The sequence below is a fragment of the Myotis daubentonii genome, chromosome 1 (assembly GCF_963259705.1).
Source record: "Myotis daubentonii chromosome 1, mMyoDau2.1, whole genome shotgun sequence".
In the NCBI taxonomy this organism is placed as follows: domain Eukaryota; kingdom Metazoa; phylum Chordata; class Mammalia; order Chiroptera; family Vespertilionidae; genus Myotis; species Myotis daubentonii.
Genome location: NC_081840.1, coordinates 102,421,064 through 102,445,547, shown reverse-complemented (window position 1 = coordinate 102,445,547; position 24,484 = coordinate 102,421,064). Strand labels below are relative to the sequence as shown.

The 24,484-nt window shown below is 40.6% G+C and overlaps 1 protein-coding gene and 1 long non-coding RNA gene across 4 annotated transcripts in view; one reads left to right on the top strand and one right to left on the bottom strand.

The window, feature by feature from the left end:
* LOC132211217 (uncharacterized) overlaps positions 1 to 24,484 on the bottom strand; it is a 1,824,365-nt gene that overhangs the window by 1,680,247 nt on the left and 119,634 nt on the right. The gene's annotated exons all lie outside the window — the stretch shown is intronic.
* Positions 20,568 to 24,484, top strand: part of ITGB1 (integrin subunit beta 1) — a 61,010-nt gene continuing 57,093 nt past the window's right edge. For 2 of the 3 annotated variants that reach the window (XM_059712780.1, XM_059712762.1), the window contains exon 1: positions 20,568 to 20,709. The gene's annotated coding sequence lies outside the window, so the exon portion shown is untranslated. Of the gene's footprint in view, positions 20,710 to 21,024; positions 21,166 to 24,484 lie in introns of those variants that run through there. The other variant, XM_059712770.1, reaches the window with a different exon arrangement.

Genomic DNA, 24,484 nt, shown 5'->3' with positions numbered 1-24,484 from the left:
TGGGAAATTTTTGATGACTGATTCAATCTCCTTATTAGTAATTGGGCTATTCAGATTTTCTATTTCTTTATTATTCAGGCTTGGTAAGTTACATGTTTCTAATAATTTTCCATTTTTTTCTAAGTTGTCCAGTTTATTGACTGCTCATAGTAGCATCTTATGAGCCTTTGAAATTCTGTGATATCAATTGTAATATCTTATTTTTCATATAAAATTTTGTTGATTTGGGTCCTTTCTCTTTTTTCCTTTGGTTAGTCTAGCTAAGGCAGGGGTCCTCAAACTACGGCCCATGGGCCACATGCGGCCCGCCGAAAACATTTATCCAGCCCGCCAGGTGTTTTTGCCGCCGCCGCTGCCTGTCCTGCTTAGCAGCGGACTCGTCCCGGGCCCACAGTGCGCATGTGTGGAATGTCTGAGGGACAGTGAGCTGGCCCCTTGTTTAAAAAGTTTGAGGACCTCTGAGCTAAGGATTTGTCATTTTTATATAATTATTCAAAGAAAAAATTCTTAGTTTGGTTAATCTTATTTTTTTCTGTTTTCTATTTTATGTATTTCAGTATTAATTTTTATAATTCCCTTTCTGCTGCTGCCTTTGGGCTCAGTTTATTCTCATTTTCTAGTTCCTTCAGGTGTAGAGTTAGATTTTTTATTTGGGATCTTTCTTGCTTCTTAATGTAGGAGTTTATTTCTTAGAACTTTGAGTTTCTTTCTTACAACTGTTTTTGCTACATCCCATAAGTTTTGGTATGTTGTAGTTCAATTTTCATTTGTATCAGGTATTTTTTTAATTTCCCCTTTAATTTCTTCCTTGATTCATTGGTGTTTTGGAAAGTGTTTAATTTCCATGTATTCATGAACTTTCCAATTTTTTTCTTGGTATTCATTTCTAGTTTCATGCAATTATAGTCAGAGAAGATACTTGGTATGATTTATATCTTTAATTTGCTAAGAGTTATTTTGTGATATAATGTATGGTCTATTCTGGAAAATGTTCTTGAAAAGAATGTGTATTCTGCTGTTGAATAGAATGTTCTGTTATGTTGATAAGGTTAATTTGGGTTTCTAGTGTGGTTCAAATTCATTGCCTCCTTATTGATTGTCTGGACAATCTATGCATTGTTGACAATGAGGTATTGTAGGACCCAACTATTATTGTATAACTGTTTACTTCACATGTTAGCTCTGTTAGTTTTGCTTTATATATTTAGGTGCTCTGATGTTGAGCACATAAATATTTACAATTGTTATATTTCCTTGATGGACTGACCCTTTATCATTACACAATGACCTTCTTTGTCTCTTTGTGCCATTTTTAGGTTAAAGTCTATTTTGTCTTATATAAGTATAGCTACTTCTGCTTGATTTTGATTACCATTTGCCTGAAATAGCATCTTACATTCCTTCATTCTCAGTCTATGTGTGTATTTAAAACTAAAGTAAGTCTCAACAGAACCTAGACACAGAACCTAGACACAGAACCTACACAGAACCTAGAGACAGAAGAACCTCGCTGGAGAGAACATGGCAAAAGATCCTGGACAGAAACTAGAGACAGAACCTAGAGACAGAACCTAGCGAGAGAACATGGCAAAAGATCCTGGACAGAAACTGGCCACAGAACCTAGAGACAGAACCTAGCGAGAGAACATGGCAAAAGATCCTGGACAGAAACTGGCCACAGAACCTAGTGAGAGAACATGGCAAAAGATCCTGGACAGAAACTGGCCACAGAACCTAGAGACAGAACCTAGTGAGAGAACCTGGCTGAAGAACCTAGAGACAGAACCTGGCTACAGAACCTGGATAGAGCATGGCAAGAGAACCTGACTAGAACCTGGTGAGTGAACCTGGCTGGAGAACCTAGAGAGGGAACCTGGCTACAGAACCTGGCTGGAGAACCTGGAGAACCTGGCTGGAGAACCTAGCAAGAGAACATGGACACAGAACCTGGCTGGAGATCCTAACCAGAACTTTGCTAGAGATCCTGAACAGAACTTGGCTGGAGATCCTGGCTAGAGATCCTGGCGAGGCTGCTGATCAACTGAACGCTGTCTCCGTGTCATTCCTTCTTCGCCGACTCCGTCCACACCTTTGGGGACCCCTGGACCTGCTGGGGTTGGACCCCAGCACGGTTTGGCTCAGTGGATAGAGCGTCAGCCTGCGGACTGAAAGGTCTCAGGTTCGATTCTGGTCAAGGGCATGTACCTTGGTTGCGGGCACATCCCCAGTAGGAGGTGTGCAGGAGGCAGCTGATCGATGTTTCTCTCTCATCGATGTTTCTAACTCTCTATCCCTCTCCCTTCCTTTCTATAAAAAATCAATAAAATATATTTTTAAAAAAAGTAAGTCTCTTGCAGGCAGCATATTGTTCGATCTTGTTTTTTAATCCATTTAGCCATTCTATATCTTTTTATTGGAGAGTTAATCTGTTTATAATTAATTAATTATTCATAAGTAAGGACATATCATTACCATTTGTTACTTGTTTTCTGGCTATTTTGTAGGTCCATTGTTCCTTGTTTCTTATTCTGCTATCTTTGTGTTTTGATCTCAATATTCTTTATATATATATATATATATATATATATATATATATATATATATATATATTTGATTTTTTACAGAGAGGAAGGGAGAGGGATAGAGAGTTAGAAACATCGATCAGCCACCTCCTGCACACTCCCCACTGGGGATGTGCCCGCAACCAAGGTACCTGCCCTTGACCGGAATCGAACCTGGGACCCTTAAGTCCACAGGCCCACGCTCTATCCACTGAGCCAAACTGGTCAGGGCTCAATATTCTTTGACTTCATGTTTTTTTGTGTAATTGCTACTGGTTTTTCCCTTGTGATTACCATGAGGTTTACATAAAACATCTTAAAATTATAGCGTCCTATTTTAAGAAGCTAACAACCTAACTTCAATAGAATTCCTAAACTTTACATTTTCACTTCTTCTATCCTTCACATTTTAGGTTGTTTCTGTTACAATATATATATTTTTTATATTGTGTAACTAATGAAATTATTGTAATTATAGTTATTTTTACTACATTTATTTTTAACTTTTAAACTAGCATTATAAGTGAATTATGCACCACCATTACTAAATTACAGAATCTATCTTTTACTATATATTTACTACTACCAGTGAATTTTATACTACCTTTTAATGTTTTTATGCTGTTACTTAGCATCCTTTTACTTCTAATTAAAGAATACCTTTTAGCATTTCTTGTAAGACAAACCTAGTGGTAATTCCCTCAGCTTTTGTTTGTTCAGGAAAGTTTTCATCTCACTTTCTTTGCTGAAGAACAGCTTCGCTGGATATAGTATTCTTGGCTGACAGATTTGTTTTTTCTTTCAATATTTTAAATATGTTATGCCATTCTTTCCTCACCTGAAATGTATCTGTTGAAAAACCTGTCTATAGTCTTATGAGAGTTCCCTTATATGTAACCTCTCTCTCTTTCCTCTTGCTTCTTCCAAAACTCTTTCTTTGTCTTTTGACAATTTAATTATATTTCTTAATGTAGCCCGTTTTGGGTTCAACATATTTGGTACCTTTAGGGCCTCATGATCTGGATGTCCATTTCCCTCCCAAGGTTTTGGAAGTTTTCAGCCGTAATTGCTTTTACTATACTTTTTGTACCTCTCTCTTTCTCTTCTTCTGGAATTTTCATATGCAAATATCGTACGGTTTTGTTTTGTTTCATTGTTTCCCATAAGTCTCATCAGATTTCTTCCCTTGTTTTCTTTTTTTGTTCTCTTCTCTCACTAAATAATGTCTAATGTTTTATCTTTCTGGTTGCTGTTTTTTCCTTCTGCATGATAAAGTCTGCTTTTGAAACTCTCTATTGAACTCATCAGTTAAATGACTGTATTTTTCAAATCTAGGATTCCTGAGTGTTTTCCTTTATGTTTTGTCTATTGCTTTATCAAATTTCTCATTTTTTTCATTCATTGTTATCTGTGTGTCTTTGTAGTTCACTAAACTTCTTTAAGAGAGTTATTCTGAATTCTTTGTCTGACAAGTCATAAATATCTATTTATTTAAGATCAGTTATTAGAGGGCAGCAGAATAGTTCTAGAGCCTGTATGGCTCACTTTGGTAACCTGAATCAGGCAAGAATGCACACTGAATTTCCTGGTCAGGTAAAGCCACCAGTTTTGCTCTGTAGATTGGAAAGCACGTGCCACTATAAGCATAGCTGTTGAGTGGGCTACACAGTTTCTTGTATTCTCTGTTTAGGTTTCCTGGTTGGACAGGCTTGATATTGTATTCAGCAATAAGGGGGATATGCATTAGTTTCCCTGTCTGGACACAGTTGGAGAAGCAGGTCTAAAACTGGTAAAGCTGAGCCAGGCTCCAATTTCACTGGCCAAACAAATTCACTGGCTTTGCTGTGCAAACTATTGTCTCTGCCTGCCCTTACTCAGCTAGACTGCTGCATAGCTTTCAAGCATTTTTTTCCCAGCCCTTCTGGTCAGATGGAGCCAGGAACCACAATGCGGGAGCTTTGTCTCAGTTCCTTTGCCTAGGCAGGAAGGCAAGGGGTCATTCCAGGAAACTCTCAATTTCCCAACTGGCTCTTTGTTTGGAAAGGGCTTGGAACTATTCTCAGCCTTGGCTATAAGTTAATTGTCTCGGTCTATGTGTAACAGAACTCTCTCTGCCTGGTACTGACTTTGCTTCAAGGGTGATCAGCTCTGCTCCCTTCCCACATCTAGGGATCAAGCATTGCTGAGCTACATAGCTTCCAGGTAATCCTTCCAGCCTCTCTGATCAGGTGTGGCAGGGAGACAGTCTCTACAGTGAGAAAGACTGTGATTTGTCTGGCCTCAACAACCCAGGCCCTAGAACCAGCAAAACCCCTTATTTGAGGATCAAAATAAGGCAGATCTGTACCATGCTGAGTTCTCTGGGCCAGAGTATGCCAACCTGGTTATGCAGATGAGTAAAACTGCTGGTTGGGATTACTACTTGGGCAATGTAAGTATGAACTCTGTCTACCAAGATCCTTGTGCTGGTTGTTGCAAACCCCACTCCGTTTTTCTGTCACAGTCAGATTCCCAGTAGATGAGCTTAGAATATTTCCCTGCTATTCCTGTGGGGTCCCACAAAGTGATCCACAATGCTGAAGGACATGGGGATGGTTGTCTCCCTTTGGTTTTCTTTTTCCACTGGAGAAACTGCAGACTACAGGGAAATCTCTCCATGTGGTGCCACATTGGCCTGGGGGAGGAGCAATGTGGTCAATGTGCAGCTGCTTCTCTTACCTTTCTAATGCAGTCTGTTTTGGTCTCTGTAGTATGGCAGGAAAGGGGGATGTTGCTTCAGCTTCATCCCTGTATTCTAAGATACTCTCAGTTGTGTCTTGTTCATGAATATTTGTTAGTTGTGAAGAGAACAAAGTCAGGACCAACCTATGTCAACATCATGGTGATGTCATTCTCCATCTTATCTATACTAGTAATAGCCTAGGTGGTTGTCATGCCCTCACGCTTCACACCCTAACATCATCACAAGATGGACATCACAAGATGGCCACATGCACAGTGGAGGCAGGACCCGGTGGAGGAGGCAGGTCCCAGCAGGGAAGGGCAGTTGTGGGCGATCAAGCCAGCAGGGGAGGGCAGTTGGGGGCAGTTGTCATTCTCTCCCTTGATAACTTCCAGGAGTTTTTTGTTTAGGGGTTGTTAGTTTTTGTTTTTTGGGGGTTTTTTTGTTTGTTTGTTTGTTTGTTTTGTATTTGGGTGCTCCTGCATTGGGTGCATACATGTTTATCAGGGTTATATCCTCCTGTTGCATCGATCCCTTTAGTATTATGAAGTGGTCTTCCTTATCTCTTGTTATGGCCTTCACTTTGAGGTCTATTTTGTCAGGTATAAGTATTGCTATCCCAGCATTTTTTTCATTTCCATTTGCCTGAAAGATATTTTTCCATCCCTTCACTTTCAGTCTGTGTGAGTCCCTTGTTCTGAGGTGGGTTTCTTGTAGACAGCATATATATGGGTCATGTTTTTTTATCCATTCAGCCACTCGATGTCTTTTGATTGGAGTATTTAATCCACTTACATTTAAAGTTATTATTGAAAGGTAATTGCTTGTAGCCATTTTTACTTTTTGTACCTGTGTTCCTTTTTCCCTTTTTATTTCTTCTTTTAACACCAGTCCCTTTAGCATTTCTTGCATTGCTGGCTTGGTAGTGATAACCTCCCTTATTTTTATTTATTTATTTATTTATTTATTTATTTATTTGTCTGTGAAGCTCCTTATTTCCCCTTCAGTTTTGAATGATAGCCTTGCTAGATAGAGTATTCTTGGATTCAGTCCCTTACTTTGCATCACTTTGTATACTTCATTCCATTTCCTTTTGGCCTGATGTGTTTCTGTTTAGAAATAATTTGATAATATAATGGGAGATCCTTTGCAGGTAACTCTCTGTCTCTCTTTTGCAGCCTTTAATATTCTCTCTTTGTCATTAATGTTTGCCATTGTAATTATGGCATGTCTTGTTGTGGGTCTTTTTGGGTTCATCTTGTTTGGGACTCTCTGTGCTTGTGTGACTTTTTTCCTACATCAGGGAAGTTTTCTGACATTATTTCTTCAAATAGGTTTTCTAACCCTTTTTCCTCTTCCTGTCATCCTGGCACCCCTATTATTCGTATGTTGGTTCGTTTCATGTTGTCCCAAAGCTCCCTTAGGCCCTCTTCCTGTCTTTTAATTTTTTTCTTCAATTGCAGCTCAGTTTGGGTGTGCTTTGCTTCCCTATCTTCTGATTTACTAATTCGGTCCTCCACTTCTCCTAGTGTACTGTTGAAACTTGCCATGGTGTTTTTTATTGCAGCTATATCATTCCTTATTTCTTCTTGATTCTTACGTAAGTTGTATGAATCCATCCAGTTTATGAACTGAATGACCCTTAGTCTGAATTCTTTTTCTGACATATTTCATGCCTCCATTTCACTTAGCCCCTTATCTGGCGATTCCTCCTTTTCTTTCCTTTGGGGGTTACTTTGTCTCCCCATTTTTTGCTCTCACCAAAGGATCTAGGTGTCAAGTCATGCAGGGGCTGCTCCTCAGGCAGCAGCAGCTCCTTGGGCGGCGGCTGCTCCTCGGGTGGTCTCAGAAGCACCTGCTCCTCAGTTGGTGGCAGGCCTTCTGGAGGGCGCTGCTCACAACAGTGGTAGCTCCTCTGACTGGTGTGGGGAAGGCTGCTCATGCAGCTGCTGCTCCTCGGATGGGGGTAGGCTGCTCACAAGGCTGCTGCTCCTCAATCAGGGCGGGGGGGGTGGGCTGTGAGCAGCTTCTGCTCCTTGGACAGAGATGGGCTGCTTGGGCAGCTGCTGGTCCTCAGATGGGGTTGGGCTGCTCGCACGGCTGCTACTCCTCAGACAGGGGTGGGGTGCATGTGAGCCTGCTGCTCATCAGTCAGGGGTCAGGCCACTCGCATAGCTGCTGCTCCTTGGATGGGGGCGGGCTGCTCACAGAGCTGCTGCTCCTTGGATGGGAGTGAGCTGCTCATGTGACTGCCACACCTAAGACGGGGGTGGGCTGCATGTGGCTGCTGCTCCTCAGACGGGAGCAGGCTGCATGGGGCCACTGCTCCTTGGATATTGGCAGGCTGCTCGTGTGGCTGCTGCTCCTCAGACAGGGCGGGCTGCTCATCTGGCTGCTGCTCGTGTGGTCACAGTGCCCTGGGTAAAGTGTAGGGCCAGCCAGAGGGAAGTGCACTTCAAACCTATTTGAAGAAATAATGACAGAAAACTTCCCCTACCTGGTGAAAGAAATAGACTTACAAGTCCAGGAAGCACAGAGAACCCCAAACAAAAGGAATCCAAAGAGGACCACACCAAGACACATCATAATTAAAATGCCAAGAGCAAAAGACAAAGAGAGAATCTTAAAAGCAGCAAGAAAAAGAAAGTCAGTTACCTACAAGGGAGTACCCATACGAATGTCAGCTGATTTTTCAACAGAAACTTTGCAGGCCAGAAGGAAGTGGCAAGGAATATTCAAAGTGATGAATACCAAGAACCTACAACCAAGATTACTTTACCCAGAAAAGCTATCATTCAGAATTGAAGGTCAGATAAAGAGCTTCACAGATAAGAAAAAGCTAAAGGAGTTCATCACCACCAAACCAGTATTGTATGATATGCTGAAAGGTATCCTTTAAGAAGAGGAAGAAGAAGAAAAAGGTAAAGATACAAATTATGAACAACAATTACACATCTATCAACAATGAATCTACAAATCAAGTGAATAATCTAATGAACAGAATGAACTGGTGATTATAATAGAATCAGGGGCATAGAAAGGGAGTGGACTGGCTATTCTTTGGAGGGGAAAGGGGTGATGGGGATATGGGAAGAGACTGGACAAAAATCGTGCACCTATGGATGAGGACAGTGGATGGGGAGTGAGGGAGGAGGGTGGGGTGGGAACTGGGTGTAGGGGAGTTAATGGGGGGGAAAAGAGGAAAAAATGTAATAATCAGAACAATAAAGATTTAATTAATAAAAAGGAAAAAAAGAAAAAAATCAAAATATATATGTATTTTTAAAAATTAAAACAAAATAAAAGTGTAGTGGTATCTCACTTTTGTTTTAATTTGAAATCCCCCAAATATAATACAGAGCCTCTTTTCAAATGCTTATTTGCCTTCTGTATATCCCATTTGATGAGGTATCTGTTAAGGTACTTGGTTTATTTCTTTAAAATTTATCTTTATTATTGAAAGTATTACAGATGTCCCCTTTGATTTTTGTGTGTGTTTTTTCCTATTGATCCCTTCCACTCTGCACCTGTCCCTCCCAAGCCTTCATGTACTATTGTCTGTGGCCCATTTTTTAAAACAGGTTATTTTCTTATTGTTAAGAGTTCTTTGTTGTATATTTTGGATAACAATCCTATATCAGATATGTCTTCTGCAAGTATTTTATCCCTACTGGCAAAGTTTTAATTGAAGTGCTTCATTTCATAGCCGATGTTCTGACTGTAAGAGAAAAATAGTTTAATTGATATTTTAGGTATGTGGAAACCTTTACCAGTTCTAAATAAGGAATTCTTGTGATCATAGAGTAAAAAGCCTGTGACATCAGTCAACAACAATGCAGAAATCCTAAAGTAGCAGTCACAAGCCTTGTTCTCTGAATACAACATGGAAAATATTGTTAGGAAATATCATTAAAATGTATTTGCAATTGCTCTCAATCTAATTAAAATTTTACAACAGTTTTTAACTAGGGTGATTTTTAGATGTAATTTGAAGGCATTTTTGTCCCAGTATGTATGTTGAACATTTGAAATAAAAAGTTCTAGTTTATCTTTGAAGTTTATTTTACCTTGAAAAGTAAACACAAACAGCACTCTTTAGTTGTGTGGTTTGATACAAAAGATTTACTTTTTCTGTTCCAGCTCCTACAGTTAAATAACACTGCAGTGAAAATCTCATTATAACAACATATTTGGAACTTTATCTGATGTTTAAAAGTTTGTTTTGGATAAAACTAATCAATATACAACTCAAAATTCTAGGGCAACAACAAGAAAAAATTGGTGACAGAAGGAGACTTGACTTTGGGTGGTGGGCACACAATGCAATATTCAGATGATGATGGTTGTACACTTGAAACCTATATAATTTTATTAACCAATGTCACACCAATAAATTTAGTTAGAAAACAAAATAATGATTCTTAATGTTTTGGGGTTAAGATCCTATTAAAATAAGAAATAGCTGCAAAAATACAGATTTGTATGCATAAATGAAACTTTGTCTACAATTTTAGGGTGTTCATGGACTCATGGTGTCCTATATAGATACACAGCAAAAATTCTATCTTAGATCATATGTTATGGGGATTAATTTTGGGGAGGAGGATGCTTCTACTTATAGACATACTTTTTAACAGTAACCACTCTGTAATGAATTTGGTCTAAAATCAAGCTTCTCCTAATTCAAATTTCCAAATTTTCTCAACATACTCAAAAGTAGTTAAAGGAGTATAGAAATAGTGTTGTTTTATAGTCACTAGCCATAAACTATTGGTAGCACCATCATTTCCTGTACTGAATGACCCTGGTTCCTAAAAATAACTCCAGTGCTATTCAACTGCTTATATTTGGCATATTCTTCATTCTTATTTGGGAAGGCACATTCCCTTCTCCAGCTGAAGAAACTCAGTGTCTGAAAAGAGCTGCCTAAAAACACTGTTCCCTCTGGGCTCCTAAAAATGTTCAGCATCTGAATGTTGGCAGGGAGTGCTCACTCCCAGTGGACAGGAGAAAAAGGGGCCGCTATATATGGAGAACATAAAGCAGAACCAGTTGAGGCAGCCTTTCATAAGTGACCCATATTCAAAGCCCTAATCCAGCAATGACTAAGTATCTAGAAAAGGAAAAGACTTAATGCCTTAGCTAAAAGGAATACATTGCAAATCAGGCCACACTATTCTGGCATTTTCCACCTTACTTTAAAAAAAACAAAGTAATAAAGCTCCGACTGAAGCCTCACGACAGGCTTCTCAAATTCACTGACACATACCATACGTACAGGAGTTGGTGGTTGCCTTGTAGCAAACTGAATATTTCATGGTTCCTCTGGCAATGATAACAGGGTATTGAGAAGTGTCCACTAAATCAAAGTTCCCAAGCCAAAAATTAAAAGTTGTAAAATAAACTTCCAGTTTCCCTGCATTATGACTATTTGCATGTTATTTATATATTTAGAGACAGAATGACTATTTGCATGTTATTTATATATTTAGAGACAGAAGAAGGAGAAACTGGAAGGATTGTCTCACCCTTTCTTGTTCTTCAAAAATGTCAATAATTCTCAGGGCTGACTTTTTTTTTTTTTTTTTCAAACCAAAGCACACAAATTCACATTTATTTATTTTTTAAGAAGCTGTGTGTGTTTTTCTAAATATGCTTTTATTGATTTTAGAGAGAGAGGAAGAGAGAAACATCTATTGGCTGCCTCCTGCATGTCCCCTACTGGGGATCAAACTCCCAAAACCCAGGCATATGCCCTGACTGGGAATTGAACCAGCGACCTCTGGTGCATGGGACGACACTCAACCATCTGAGCCACACTGGCCAGGGACACATTCACATTTAATAGAGGGATTTTCATTTCTTTAAAAGGAGGAATGGGGTTGTTTATGATTTAGAAGCACTTTCATATCAGTATAAGACATTACCAGAGACTGTTATCATTTTCATCCCCATCTACTCACCTTTTTCTTTTTTAATTCATTTATTGTCGAAAGTTTTACATATGTCTCCTTTTTCCCCGATTGACCCCCCCACCCCCGCAACCATTCCCACCCTGGGCAAGTCCCCACCCCAGTGTCTGTGTCCATTGGTTATGGTAATATGCATGCATACAAGTTTTTTGGTTGCTCCCTATAAAAAAGAAGGAACTTTTACCATTTGCAACAGCATGCATGGAACTGAAGAGCATTATGCTAAATGAAATAAGCCAGTTAGAGAAAGATAAATATCACATAATCTCAATCATATTTGGGATATAATGATCAACATAATTTGATGAACAAGAATAGATCCAGAGACAAATGGCGGGGGGGTGGGCGGAGTCAGAGAGCAACCTTTTTCTTTTTTTAATATTTAAAGGCATTATGTTCTAAGTAGCTGGACATGGCAGTTGAGAAAAATATTTCTGATCATTTTTAGAAATGGTTCTTAAGTAAGTAGCTGAATACTTATCTAGCTGTGGTCAATCAGTTTGCTCTGGAAGCCATCATTTACATTTACAACATGATTTAAAATCAAGTCTTGTTAGTCATCCAGGCAATTTTCAAAGATTTTCCCTAATTAAATCTCCTAGTAGGGAATTTTCCTCACATAGGAACTGCCTCATTCAGCACACTAATCCCCACACAGGTTTTTTTCCCCTTTATCAATGTTGGAATTGATCTTTACCTCTACACCTGAAACCTCATTTGCTATATTTCCCTATGCATCCCCTTTAAATTTCTAAAATTACTCTTCTTATTCCTCATTGTCTGGAGGCTCTTATTTATAGGGGGACCATATCAGGATGCACTTTTGAAAATGAAAAGGAGTGTTATTAATAATTATGTTTGGACAACAGACAAACTGGGGCTATCTTGAGCATAGTGGGTCACCAAGTTATCCTGTTTATTTTTAAATGATTTGTTATGAACTGTGCCAGAATGTGCCAGTCCATGGCCAACACCAAGAAGAATTTGGTCTTGGGTATACGCTTTTATTTTCACAATGCAGGTATTCATTCTTTGTTCTAATGCCATGAGGTCTTGCTTCTGGTGATTATTATACTTAATAAATGAAAATCAATGTGTACTAAAATATTTGCCTATACAAGTTTATTCTTCTTAGAATATTTCCATTCTCAAAACCTGAAAAGCTTTCAAGTTACCATGGGATGATGTGTGGCTAACTGAAAGAGGTACTCTTTTAAAGGCTAAGTGCCAGGAATGATAAAACTAGAAGAGAAAGACAGCTATCCACTCCTGAAGCAAATGCTGACTCACTCTCACTGTTCAAAAGAGATACGTTTTTAGTGAAGCCTTTAGCCATTTTGTTCTAGACTAAATATTAGTTGTTCCTTTCGTTTATGTAAGCCTATACCTTAATTATAAATACGTAGAAATAGGGATTAAATACTGATTGAAATGATCCTGAACATCCAATAAAGTCATGCAACTTTGAAACTTTACTTTGGAAAGAGTAGGTGAATAAAGATAGATTTTGAGGAGCAAATAGTGATATGGTGCTAAAACTAATAGGTCAACTTTTAAATATTTGACATAATGACTTATAAGATGGCAGAAGAAACTTACAATAATTGGAGATGGTATAGGTAAAGTATGATTTGTCTTAAAGTCATGGTGCTAACAGATGTTCTATTATGATATGATCTAGCAATGAGACTTGTACTTTCCCTGCTTACTAGGATTTCATCTTTAGTCTGGTAAGTCTGACCAACCCTTGTTTAGACTTCCATAAATTTTATAGTTAGCTAATTGTCCATTGATTAATATTTAGGGGAAAATTCAAGTAGTAATACTCCTGACCAATCACTGGTTTTCTTAGAGAATATGTTCTTTAATTTCTCTGTTTCCAAAAGCTCATGACTTCTATACATAAATTGCTACTTACACTTTAGTTTAGCCAAATGTTCTGGCCTGGTCCCAGGGGAGCAAAAGGACCTACTTATATATTTATCAAATATTAGGAGAGTCCCTGGAACAGTGTTTGACATTGGGATTAAGCAGATGATTCAACTCTCCTTGAACTAATTTTGTTTAGGGGTATGCAAATGTAAGTTTCATAATATTCTTGTGGCAAAGACTGCCTTCTCCAATTTCATACAGGGAAGGAAATATAAAGATATGTACTGCAAATCAACGTTGAATCAATTATACTTAAAAAAAAACTGGTTTCATATGCTGAGATCAGGCCAATCCTGATTGATTTTGAACAGTGGTATAGCCAATACGTTTATCTATTTAGACAGAATTTAACAATTTATTTAAACATTTCACCTAATATTTTGTCTTAAATTTTTTAAACTTTTTAAAATTGAATTTATTACGGTGACATCCTATCTAATAATAGATAAACATGGTAATTGACCATACCTTCACTATGCCTCCCATTGGCTAATCAGCGCCATATGCAAATTAGCAGATGGCAGCTAATTTGCATACTGCAGGCAGGGCTGGCCAGCACCAGACACCATCGGGCCCTGTGTGCGGCCCTGGGCGGCCTGGCTTAGGTGGCGCGATTGCATCACCTAAGCCCCGCCCCAGCCGGGACCCCCGTGTGCCGCCTAAGCCCAGTGAGCCTAAGCCCTGCCCCCAGCTGGGACCCCCGTGTGCCGCCTAAGCCCCACTCCCAGCCGGGACCCCCATGTGCCACCTAAGCCCCACCCCCAGCCGGGACCCCTGTGTGCCACCTAAGTCCCACTGCCAGCTGGGACCCCATGGCAATCCCAGAGCAGGCAAGTGGGGAGGGCGGTGGCCCCCAGGTGGGCCTGCTCCTGGGATCACCATGGCGACCCCAGAGCAGGAAAGTTCCCCACAAGCAGCACCCAGAAGGGCCTGCCCTCGGTCTCTGCAGTGATCTGGTGATCCATGAGTAGGAAAGCACAGCCTGCAGGCAGCATCCCACCCTGGCCACAGCTCAAGAGAGAGAAAAACACGCAGTGGATGATAGGAGCCTGAGAGATCAACACAGAGGGGCGCCTGCTCCAAGCCTCCATGGTGTGGCTGGGGGCAGGCCCCCAGTGGACACATACACACACACACACACACACACACACAGGACGCCTGCTCCGAGCCTCTGCTGCCAGACTGTGGCCGTCAGTAGGACATCCACTGAGGGCTCCCGGACTGTGAGTGGGGCAGGCTGGGCTGAGGGAACCCCACCCCCCAGTGCACAAATTTTGTGCACTGGGCCTCTAGTTGGTTAATAAAAGTCTACAGGTTTTGACAAGAAGAAGAAATAAAAGGCATCCAAATTGGAAAGGAGGAAGTAAAACTGTCATTATCGCAGATGACATAATATTGTACAAAGAAAATCCTAAAGATTCCATCAAAAAACTCTAGCTTTAATAAATGAATTTGGCAATGTAGCAGGATATACAATTAACACCCAGAAATCTATGGCATTTTTACACACCAATAATGAACTCTCAGAAGAGAAACTAAACAAAAATCCCATTTACCACTGAAACAAAAAATATAAGCTACTTAGGAATAAACTTAACTAAGGAGGTAAAAGACCTGTACTCAGAAAAATACAGGACTTTGAGAAAAGAGATAGAGGAAGATATAAAAAAGTGGAAGAATATACCGTGTTCATGGATTGGTAGAATCAACATCATTAAAATGTCCATACTACCCAAAGCAATCTATACATTCAATGCAATCCCTATTAAAATACCAAAAGCATATTTCACAGACCTAGAACAAACTCTCCAAAAAATGTTTATGGAATAAAAAAGGACTCCGAATAGCCGCAGCAATCTCAAGAAATAAGAACAAAGTTGGAGGGATCACAATACCAGATATCAAGTTATACTACAAAGGCATTGTTTTCAAAACTTCCTGGTACTGGCACAAGAACAGGTATATAGATCAATGGAACAGAACGGAGAACCCAGAAATTGACCCAAGCCATTATGCTCAATATTTGACAAAGGAAGCAAGAGCATACAATGGAGTCAAGACAGTCTCTTCAATAAATGGTGCTGGGAAAATTGGACAGATACATGCAAAAAAAAAAAAAAAGAAAGAAAGGAAGGAAGGAAGGAAGGAAGGAAGGAAGGAAGGAAGGAAGGAAGGAAGGAACTAGACCACCAACTTACACTTCACGCAAAAATAAACTCAAAATGGATAAAAGACTTAAATATAATTAGTGAAACCATAAAAATTTTAGAAAAAACCATAGGCAGCAAAATCTCAGACATCTCTTGTAGCAATATGTTTACCAATACATCTCCTGGGACAGGGGTGGGCAACCCCTGGCACGTGTGCCAAACATGGCACGCCAGTAACTTTTGCTGGCACACAAAACCCTCTCTTATAATCTTCCATTTACAATTTTTGTGAACATTTGAATGACTTAAATGTGAAATTACAAGGAACTGGCAAGACACTTGATGTTATGTTTGGTTACATAAAGGCTTTTGAAAAGAAACTGGAAGTATTTAAGAGGGATGTGGATGGTGAGAGATTTAGATATTTCCCAAACCTCAAGAGGCACATCAAAGACCTCCCAAAAGATGACAGAACAGACTGTCAAAGCCTTCAAAAGCTGTTTTTAAACATCATCAAGTCAACTATTGAGCAGTTCTTCTCAAGATTTGCGAAATTCAGAGAACTGGAAGAGACAGCAAAATTCATGAGGTTTCCAGACAGCATGAAACTAGAGGAACTAAACTTACAAATGTTTTCATGGATAGACATGGCTGACTTTGAAATGCAGTTGATTGAATTTCAGAGTAGCTCAATTTGGAAGCAGAAATTTATTGACCTTAGAGTTGACTTGGAAAACATTGAAAAAAAGTGATTAGAGACAGAAGTACCAGAGAGAAGTGTCGAAAATGAACTACTGAGGACTTGGAATGCCATTCCAGAAAATTTTTTCTGTTTAAAAAACTTTGCAACAGCATTACTCTCCATGTTTTCATTCACATACACTTGTGAATCTTTGTTTTCAGTGATGAATTTTGTTAAGTCTCATAATAGGAGTAGCCTGATGGATGAAAGTAGTAGCTTGTGCATATCTCACGAAATATAAACCTAATGTAAAATCTCTGTCATCAGTGATGCAGCAGCAAAAGTCCCACTGATAATATCAAACGGAGTCATAAAGTTTTCTGTTGGACTATCAGTATACATGTATACATTAAAAATAAATGTATTTTTCATCATCATAAACTGTGTTTTTGTCGCTCGAATGAATTTTATTATTTCTTCAAGGTTCTTCACATACGTACACCTTAAGGAATATCAAGTAGGCATAACATGTTCTCAAAAAATTAGGGTTGGCACGCAGAAGAATTTTGAGTCAGAGATTTTGCTGGTTTTGGCACGCACTCACAAAAAGGTTGCCCACCCCTGTCCTAGGACAATGGAAACTAAGGAGAAAATAAACAAATGGGACTACATCAAAATAAAAAAGCTTCTACACAGCAAAAGAAACCATCAACAAATTAACAAGAGATCCCACTGCATGGGAGAACATATTTGCCAATGATACATCCAATAAGGGGTTCATCTCCAAAATTAATAGGGAACTCATACAACTTAACAAAAGGAAGACAAACAATTCAATTTAAAAAATGCACAAAGGACCTAACTAGATACTTCTCCAAAGAGGACATTCAGAAGGCCAAAAGGCATATGAAAAAAGGATCAAAGTCACTAATCATCCAAGAGATGCAAATCAAAAGTACAATGAGGTGCCACCTCACACCTGTCAGAATGGCTCTCATAAACAGATCAACAAATGACAAGTGCTGGCGAGGATGTGGAGAAAAAGGAACCCTCCTGCACTTCTGGTGGGAATGCAGACTGGTGCAGCCACTGTGAAAGACAGTATGGAGTTTTCTCAAATAATTAAAAATGGAACTCCCTTTTGACCCAGTAATCCCACTTCTCCAGTAATTCCACTTCTAGAAATATATCCCAATAAACCAGAAACACCAATCAGAAAGGATATATGCACCTCTATGTTCACAGCAGCATAATTTACAGTAGCTAAGAATTGGAAACAGCCTAAGTGCCCATCAGCAGATGAATGGATTAAAAAACTGTGGTATGTTGCTGGAAAAAAAAAAAGATGGAACTCTTACCATTTGCACAGCATGTATGGAACTGGAGAGCATTATGCTGAGCGAAATAAGCCAGTCAGAGAAAGATACTAGTATCACATGATCTCACTCATATGTGGAATCTAATGAACATAAACTGATGAACAAAAATAGGTTCAGAGACACAGAAGCATGGAACAGACTGTCAAACTTCAGAGTAAAGGCACGGGAGGGTGAGTGGGTGGGAAGAGAACTTGTATACAGATAGACAAAAAGTATTATATATTTCCCCTTTTTCCCCCATTGAGTTCTCGCAGCCCACCTCATGGACACAGACAATAGGGTGGTGAAGACCTGGGAAGGAGGTTGGAGGTGGGCTGCAAGAACTCAATGGGGGAAAAAGGGGACATATATAATACTTTCAACAATAAAGATTTTTTAAAAATATATACAGGTTTTAAATATACAATTCTTCAATACATCATCTGTATTACTATATTGTATTGTGTGTTTACCACTCCAAGTCAAGATTCCCTTATCACCATTTATCCCCCTGTTTACCTTCTTCTATCTCCTCCCACACCACCTTCCTCCGGCAATCACCATACTGTTGTCCGTGTCCATAGTCTCTAGTTCTTTTTTTTTTCTTAAAACCTTCACCCTTCTCACCCAGCCCCTAAAACCTTCCCCGTGACAGCTGTCAGTTTGTTCTCTATATTCATGAGTCTGTCATCATTTTGTTTGTCAGTTTATTTTGTTCATTAGATTCCACATGTAAGTGAGATCATATGGTATTTGTCTTTCTCTACTAGCTTATTTCTCTTAGCATAATATTCTCCAAGTCCTTCCATGCTGTTTTAAAAGGTAAGATATCCTGGGTTTTTGTGTGTGTGTGTGTGTGTGTGTGTGTGTGTGTGTGTGTGTGTGTGTTTACAGCTTAGTAGTATTCCATTGTGTAAGTGTACCACAGCTTTTTTATCTACTCATCTACTGATGGACATTTGGGCTGCTTCCAAATTTTGGCTATTGTAAATAACACTGCAATGAACATAGGGGTGCATATATTCTTTCAAATTAGTGTTTTGGGTTTCTTTGAATATTATTCCCAGAAGTGGAATTGCTGGGTCATGAAGGCAGTTCTATTTTTAATTTTTTTGAGGTAACTTCATACTGTTTTCCACATTGACTGCCCCAATCTGCATTCCAACCAATAGTGTCCCAGGGTTCCCTTTTTTCCACATCCTTACCAACACTTGCTTGTTGATTTTTTGATGATAGCTATTCTGACAGGTGCGAGGTGATAGCTCATTGTGGTTTTAATTTGCATTTCTCTGATTAGTGACATTGAGCATTTTTTCATTATGTCTATTGATTATCTGTCCTATTTGTTTAAGTGTCTATTTAGGTCCTTTGCCATTTCTTAATTGAATTTTTGGGGTGGTTTCTTTTGGCATATTGAGTTTTATAAATTCTTTATAAATTTTGGATATTAGGCACTTATCAGAGTATCAGCAAATATTTTCTCCCATTCAGTGGGTTGTCTTTTCATTTTGTTGATGGTTTCCTTTGCAAACATTTTTTTTAGTTTGATGTAGTCCCTTTATTTTCCTTTTGTTTCCCTTGCTGGAGGCGATATATCAGAAAAGAATATTGCTATGAGAAATGACTTTTAAAATTAAGAATGTTGATGTCTGGTGGAAGCTTTATTATTGGGATATTACTATGGAGACATCATTTAGACCAGTGGTTCTCAACCTTGGCTGCACATTAGAATCACCTGGGAGTCTTTTTAAAATCCTGATTTCTGGGCCTCATCCTCCAGAAATTCTGTTTCTTTGTTACTAATGTTGTGGCCCCACCCCATAACAAAGAAACAGAATTTCCGGAGAATGAGGCCCAGAAATCAGGATTTTAAAAAGATTCCCAGGTGATTCTAATGTGCAGCCAAGGTTGAGAACCACTGGTTTAGCCTCTCAAGCTTGAACATCCATGAAGGAAGTGGCAAAAATCATGCTCATTTCTTAGAGGTCTCCAGAGATTATCTAACCAACAGATTTGATTTTACTAGTGAGCAATGTGCAAATGTTCCACAGGTGGGATTACTGTGTTTTCTTGTGTCTGAGATTGGCAGCCAAATGGGCATCCCAGCTTCTAATCTCAGGCAAGTGAACTACTATTTGTCAGTTTCATAGACCTCATCATTTGAGCTCTGCTCCCAATTGGGTATTACAGTTCACAACTGGCAAAGCACATTTTCAGTTTGCCAGCAGCATATTCTGAAATTACTGGGTTTCAGTATGATGTTGGCTGGTACAAGTTTCACTCTTCTTATCAAAATGTGCCCAGTTGGGGCGGGCAGAGCCGAGGTAGGAGAGGTCATTGGCGGGGTGGGGGCATATGTAATACTTTCAACAATAACGATTAAAAAAAATTGCGCCCAGCCATTGTCATAATGAATGTTACCCTTTCCTCTTAAATGCTTCTTCTCCAACTCCTATGTCCACTACTAAAAAAAAGTGAGGATAAGTAGAAACTGTATTCTTAAGGATGAAACTTTTCCTTCTCATCCATGTTTCCCATAAATGGACCAGCCGATTAATCTCACAAGAGCAGCTCCCCAACTCGGCAGTTTTTCTCTAAAACTTTCCTCACCTCCACCCTTCTCGGTACCCATCTTCTTTCCAAGTCTTCACCTTCCTCACAGACCCAAGTCAAGAAAACTGTCATTCCGGGAAAACAATATTGGTTTCACCTAATTCCCTTCCAAAAGGGAAACGTTTGGGGCCCCATGAACCACTACAGGTTAGGGGACCATCTATCTCCAAGTTCCCGTAGCTAAAGGGACCGGGCGAGTCCAGGGCAACGGGACTGTGGGCTGTTAGACAGACGTGCAGCCTCGGGACGCAGAACCTAAGACCAGCTGGAAAGCCGGGGCGCGGTGCACACCCCTCACCCCACATCCCTCCCCTCGGCACAGGAAACTGAGGCACCGCGCAGGCCCGGCCAGGCGCGACCCCCTCACTTCTTTGTCCCGGCCTCCGGCTTCCGGCCGCCTCCTCCCCCCGGCGCGGCCAGCGGCTGACGCGGCGCGGGAGGAATGCATTTCCGGAGGGAGCGGCAGCGGCGGCAGCGGGAGGAGCGGGCGGGGCGCTTCGAGAAGGCAGGGCCGTAGGGGTCCTTTCTGGCCTGGAGGCGGCTCCGGCCCGCGAGTCCCCGCCTCTCGCCCGGAGGAGGAGGTGGGGGAGGAGGAGGAAGAGCCGCCGCCCGCCCAGCCCGAGATCTAGAGGCCGCGCCAGACCGCGGGAGAGGCCGAGCGGGAGCCGACAAGCCACGGCCCGAGCGCACCGCGCGGGACCGGACGCCTCCCGGAGAAGGTGGGGATCTGGGCTGGGCGGGCGGCGGCTTCGGGCTCCCGTACGAGGGCGGCCCGGCAGGGACCTTTGTGCTGGACGGCGGGGCTGGTGGCCTGGACCGGAGCGGAAGTGCGGGCCGCCAGCGTCCTCCGGACTTTCCCCGCCGCCCCTCGCTGCCCAGACGCCGGCGCCCGAAGGCGAGAACCCGCCCCGCGCCTTCCAAGGGAAGGGCGGCCGGTCTGGGCGCTGTCACTTCGGGGCTTAGGGCTGCTTGCGGAGTACCAGGACCCCACACCGGCCACCCTGACACCGCCACTCAGAGCGGTCGTCGCCGGACGCGTGGCCGGGCTCCGGTGGGCCAGGGACCTCGGGCCAAGGGCGTTCCCTCGGCCGACGGGGCGCGAGCCGGCGAGGAAACGGGGACTCTCTGGCCGCTGGGACTGAGACCCGCCCGGGCCGCGTCTCCTCCAGTCTGAGGTCGGCTGCTTTTCCTTTGCTCCACGTTGAGTTCGGTGATTAGCTTCCAGGATAGGGGCTTGTTCGTCCTTCTCGGAGTGGAGTTGGTGCAGCCCTCCGCCTGGGGCGGGGCGAGTGTGGGCTGGGCCCGGCCCGGCAGGCCCTGAGAGTGCGCAGGGGGCCGGGGTGGGGGGGGGGGGCGCAGCGGGCGGGGGGTGTCGCGGGCCTCGGCGGCCATGGCCAGCGCCCGCGGAGGCCCGACGACGCGCGTCCTGTCCTCGCAGGGCGTCCCCCTGGGTCTCCGGGAGAATCAGTGCCCGACGCTGCCGGGTCCTATGTATTGCGTGTCCTTTCTTATGCTTCATAATGATAAGTGGTGTTTTAAACAGTACAAGTATTTTATACCTAAACAATTTTTATTTTACCAAGTTTGTGCTTTTGAGTCAAAACCTAGCACTAATTGGTGGGATCACTGGTAAAGGATACTTTCGGCTTCCGTTTCCTCATCTCTAAAATGGGAACAAGAATACTTACGGTAATAATAAAAGTAATAATCACTGTAATAATGACAGTGAAGGCCATGCTTAGCTCAGTGCATTTTATGTGTATTTTCTTATTTAATCGTGGAACCGATCTAATGAAGTAGTTGCTGTTTTATCCCATTTTACAAATGAAGAAACTGAGATAGGGAGTATAAGGTCATCTAGCCTTGAATGGAGAAACCATGGGGTCTAGCTCCATAGCCCATGTTTGAATCACAGGTTACAGTATAGTTGTAAAAATCAGATGTAAAATGTGAAACACTTGGAGTGTATGATCAAAAGTTGACACCTTTTCATGTCTTCTTGGTATAACAAAAGATTTTTAAAACTCAATATGTAATTGATACCCTCACTGGTAAGGTTTCTTTGGGCCTGCATACCACATAGATATTTAGGTGCATAGAATTGCTTCCTGGTTTTTGACTGTTTTGATGGCACAGAAATAACATGCTAAATGAATTTTGATTAGGCATCTTTCTTAAGCTATGGTCTTTCTAATAGATCACACAATTGACCACTTTTAGGAATTATTAAGGAATTTTAATTGGAAGTTATCTAGTGTACATTTGTACATTTGTGGACATCAAGGTGCAGAGGGGACAGGGACTTATCTAAGAGTCCCACTATATTCATATTTTCAAATAATTTTGGTTCATTGATCAATATTAATCAAGTGAAGATGAAGTGATGAAGAGGAAATGGATGAAACAAAGTGGTCTTTTGGTTACAGGTATTTGAGGAGAAAGTCATTTTACTTATCCTAAAATTCAGTATAAAATGGAAGACATTATTAGAATAGTGGTTTAAAAGACGGGACGTGGTTCATACTTTACTTCTATAAATAAAAAGCAAATAAACTCTAATTTAGAAAGGTAATCCATGTTGACTTCACAGACCTAAAATCTTAAGTTCTTGTAATGTTGATTCTTTTAAAAAGAATGTTAAGTTGTATATTAAGATTGTTTTCTAATCTCCCTCAGCTTTCTGCACATGAAAAATATAGAATCAACAACATTGAAATCACTGGATTTAGTCATTTTAAAAAGCTTTCTTCTTAACTTTCTGGTCACTAATTAAAATCTGCCCTTATTTACCCTCACTGAATGAATATGTAGTTCTATATTGGTGTCAATACATTCCTAACTCTGTAAGCGACTCTGGGGACTGAGATCTGGTCACTCTATAAAACGAAAGTTAATCAAATAGTTTAACATGATGTTGGTTTTCATGGAATGCTTGCCACTTAATATCTTTTATTGTTTGGCCTCTTGTCAAATAAATGTGGCTCACAGCATGGGGGAGTAGTATAATATTCTATCAGAAGATTTTTCATTAATATCCTGTAAGAGCACTGGTTTACTCTTAACTACAGTGCTAGAGTGATGAGTTTAAACATCAAACTGCTAAAAAATTCAGCACTTTGAATTCTGAGAATTTAAATTTCTGACTATGTAACAAGCTGAAATTATCTGAGAGGATTCGCATGGACTGTTGTTGGAAAGTTAGGATTAGTCAGGTTGTTGGTAAAATGCTAGAGGATTATATTGTGCAAATATGTAAATATCTCTTGTATTAGGTTTATTTTGACATTGGTTGTATATTGTGGGGTTTTTGTGTGTTGCAGAGGTGGGAGTCTTGGGGTAGGAAGGATGATAGTATGTACTTCTGTTAAAGGAGGTGCAGCTCATAAAACCCAGAACATTAGCAGCCTTAGATTATTTCAGTAGACAAGTGAAAAATTGTGGTATCTTCTTTCAGAAGCTGTGTGCAAAAGGAGCCAAACTGTATTTGGTAAAGTTCTCATATTTTTAAAGTTGGCTAATTCTAAGACTTTTACAGAGTCAAGTTTTTTGTTTTTTAAATTTACGTTTGTATTGTCTAAAGTTTTACCTAAGTCTTCTTTTTCCCCAATTGACCCTACCCCTAGCCCTCGCCCCCCCAGTGTCTGTGTCCATTGGTTATGTTAATATGCATGCATACAAGTCCTTTGGTTGCTCTCTAACTCCCCCTCCCTCCCCTACAATTTGTCTCTGGATCTATTCTTGTTCATTAAATTATGTTGATCATTATATCCCTCATATGAGTGAGATCATGTGATATTTATCTTTCTCCGACTGGCTTATATCGCTTAGCATAATGCTATCCAGCTCCATCCATGCTGTTGCAAATGGTAAAAGTTCCTTCTTTTTTATAGCGGCATAGTATTCCATTGTGTAGATGTACTACAGTTTTTTAATTCACTCATCTGCTGATGGGCACTTAGGCTGTTTCCAAATTTTAGCTATTGTAAATTGTGCTGCTATGAACATAGGGGTGCATATATCCTTTCTGATTGGTGTTTCTGGTTTCTTGGGATATATTCCTAGAAGTGGGATTACTGGGTCAAATGGGAGTTCCATTTTTAACTTTTTAAGGAAATTCCACACTGTCTTCCACAGTGACTGCACCTGCAGTGCAGGAGGGTTCCTTTTTCTCCACATCCTCACCAGCATTTGCCATTTGTTGATTTGTTGATGATAGCCATTCTGACAGGTGTGAGATGGTACCTCACTGTTGTTTTGATTTGCATCTTCTTGGATGATTAGTGACTTTGAGCATTTTTTCATATGTCTCTGGGCCTTCTGTATGTCCTCTTTTGAAAAGTGTCTATTTAGATCCTTTGCCCATTTTTTGATTGGATTGTTTATCTTCCTTTTGTTAAGTTGTATGAGTTCTCTGTAAATTTTGGAGATTAAACACTTATCGGAAATATCATTGGCAAATATGTTCTTCCATGCAGTGGACTTCCTTGTTGTTTT